We start from the raw sequence: 3303 nt of genomic DNA, 5'->3' as shown, positions 1-3303 counted from the left end.
GGTGAGGCTGTGCATGGCAGGGCCGTGCTGTGCCCCCCGCCCTCCTCAATCCCACCAGCCCCCCTCTTTTGATTTCTCCTGCCTGCCGGGAGCCATCACCAGCTCCGCAACCTTCTCAAGTGCCATTTTATCAGCCCCCCACCTGAGTGACTGCTCCATCCACCCTCCCTCCCTCGCCGGGGTCACCCCCCACCTCGGTACCCAGCCCTGGGGGATCCGTGGCTCTGCGTGCCGGGGCTCTGTGCACTTTCCATCCCGTAATTTATTTCTCTAGGCGTGTTTGGCGCGGGTCGGCGCGGTGGCTGGTTGCGAGCTCCCATCTTCCAACCGCTTTTCTCTTGAGAGAGGGGCTGCCGCTCGTTTTGGGTGGGGGGCAGGGGGAGGGGAAAACCAAAAGCACAACCCGAGGGGATTGCGATGTCTTTCCCATCTTCGTCCCTCGCACGGGGAGCACAAGGTGAACACGTAGCCCGGCCGTCGTAGGCGCACGAGTGAGTGAGTGCAAGTGGAAATAATGTATACGCGTGTGGGTGGGTGGTGATAAGACACACACACACAAATATATATATTATATATAAATAAAATATATTTTCCTTAAAGCGAAGATCCTAGGAGGTCGGTTAGGCCCTCGGATTGAGGGAGTGGCAGGGGCAGGGGGCGAGGACATCCTTCATGGAGCGCGGACGGCCACCCGGTGCCCTCGGCACAGCTGCTCGTTTTGGGAAACCTGCTCTCCAAGCCAAAAATTGACCAGACAATATCCAAGGACAACGTAATTTACAGACAGGAGCCGGAGGGAAAACACTTATTTTATTGTTTGTTTGTTTGTTTGTTTGTTTTTTCTAAATGCCCCCTTTCCCAACCTCCTTTTGTCTCTGTTCCCCATCCCAGTGCCTTTCTCCCGGTTCTCTTTTATAATCGGGCTCGGGGCTGAAGAGCAGGGAGGGAGTGCCTGGCCTCACTGGGCCATTCCTCTGCTAGTCAGGGGATCCATTTGGGATTTTTGTTGTTTTTTACTGTCTCTTCAAGCAGGTGTTTGGGAGGAGAAAAGCTCTCGCCAGTGGTTGCTGTTACAGTGAGATCAATAAAGATCTTGATTCTATTAAATCAAGGTGCTGGAGTTTTCTTCTTTTCTTCTTCTTGCTCGGGGTGTAAGGAGGATTTTCCCTTCCCTTTGGAGCAAACGTCCCTCACGGGTCAACCCCCAGTGGTACAGAGGGCAGGGGAGGGTCAAACCCAGAACTGACGGCAGAGGATTAAGGGGGGACTCAATTGCAAAGTGTCATGCACAGAAAAATCTGATTTTCCCACAGAGAGGTTTCCCATGTCCAAAATTGCCCCAAACTGATAATTTGTCCTGTTTCTAGTTGTGGCTGCCCCATCCTTGGAAGTGTTCAAGGCCGTGTTGGACAGGGGTTGGAGCAACCTGGGTTGGTAGAAGGTGTCCCTGCCCATGGCAGGGGGTGGAACGAGATGGTCTTGAAGGTCCCTTCCAACCTGAACCATCAGTATATGTTAGTATATTATATATATATATATATATGTTAGTATATTATAATTTAAAATGTTTTTTAAAGTTTTTAAGCCAGGTCAGTCTCTTTTATACCATCCCCTCTAACTGGGGAAGGGTCTGAGCAGCAAAAGCCTTTACCCCCCCCGGCAGGAAGGGATGGGCAGCACGGGGTTGTCCTCTCCCTCTGGCTACAGAGGGTGCCCCCAAACTTTTGCGGACGTTTCAGCAAACTTGGGGATGCAGCTCCGTGTGTGAAATGCCACAGTGACATGCTGCATTCCTTCCCAAAACGCTCAGCCCCGTGGGATTGAGACGGGAGGATTGACACCTGGTTTGGGTTCACCCTCGGTGCACCCCGGTTTGGCCACGCTCAGCGTGGTCCTGCCGTGACCTCCCATGGATTCGGAGCTCGTTGCAGCATTTTAATTCTGCAGTGTCAGGGAATTTCGGAGCATGCATACGGAACACGATGGGGAAAATGCTGACGAGGCATTTGGGAGCTTCTTTCCTCCGGGTCTGGCTTTGCTCCTGCGACACCAAGCTCGGGTGGGGGAGACAATCGGTTTCCTCAAAAATTTTGGGGTGTTTTTCATTTGTTAACCCTGGCTTCTGAAGCCCCTGCAGTGAGGTGTGTGCCTGTGTTCCCCTTTGGATGTGCTCCTGCCCCGGGGGAGTTGCTGCGCGCTGAATCGGGAGCTAAAAGTGGAGAATTAAAATAAAATAAGTTTCAAAAAAGTTATAAAATGTCAGTCTGGGACTCTGAAATGCAGCAGAGCAGCTCAGGGCAGGGTGTTTCGGCTGAGCTAGAGGCCGGGAGCCTGGCTAGTATCTAGGATCCCAAGGAACAAACTTTCCAGCCCTGCTTTGCAGCCGTTACCATTTTCGGACTGCCTCCGGGCCGCGTTTACATTCCTGGCCCTCCTTCCCAGCACCACTACAAGTGTTAATGCAGTTTTTCTCCTCTTCCTTCGGCCTGTTGGTATCCTATAAGCGCTGATCCGGAGCAGCCTGGCAGCTATGGGTGGGAGCTGGCATCGGGGTTCTCCCAGAAGGGGGGCTCTGAGGGCCCCTGTTTTTAACTCAGATGAAATGTGGGAGGGCAGGTAGGAGCTGAAGGGATTGGGGTTTTATGGATTAGCTAAACTAGCACATTTCCATGGCAGTGGGGGAAACCTGAAGCCACCTGATGGCTTCAGGGCTGTGCTGTGCTGGACACCAGCAGATGAGCAGACCCGGATGCTGGACCTGCTGGTACAGGTGGAGTCATGGCAGGGACCCACCACGCTGCCTGTATGTGCTGGGAAGCAGCTGGGTGGGCAGGAGTCTTTTATCTCCCAGGAGTTTGAGTGGCCTGAGCAGGGAGGGATGGCTCTGAGGTTTGGGGGTCAGGAGCTACCCTGATAGTTTCCTACGGAGCCAGGCTGGGTGAGCTGGAGGTGTTCAGCCTGGAGAAGAGAAGGCTCTAGGGCCATCTTGGAGCCCCTTCCAGTGGGTAAAGGGGCTCCAAGAGAGCTGGAGAGGGACTTTGGACAAGGGCCTGGAGGGACTGGATGAGGGGGAATGGCTTTGCACTGCCAGAGGACAGGGTTAGAATAGATATTAGGGAGAAATTCTACCCTGTTCCAGTGGGCAGGCCCTGGCACAGGTTGCCCAGAGAAGCTGTGGCTGCCCCATCCCTGGAAGTGTTCAAGGCCAGGTTGGATGAGGTTTGGATCAACCTGGGCTAGTGGAAGGTGTCCCTGCCCATGGCAAGAGGTGGAACTAGATGGTCTCTAAGGTCCCTTCCAATG

The sequence above is a fragment of the Empidonax traillii genome, unplaced genomic scaffold (genome assembly GCF_003031625.1).
Source record: "Empidonax traillii isolate 1590-97213 ecotype Southwest subspecies unplaced genomic scaffold, ASM303162v1 scaffold1946:size199562, whole genome shotgun sequence".
Classification (NCBI taxonomy): Eukaryota; Metazoa; Chordata; class Aves; order Passeriformes; family Tyrannidae; genus Empidonax; species Empidonax traillii.
The sequence above is the reverse complement of the archived record's forward strand: the minus strand, read 5'-3'. Positions refer to the sequence as shown.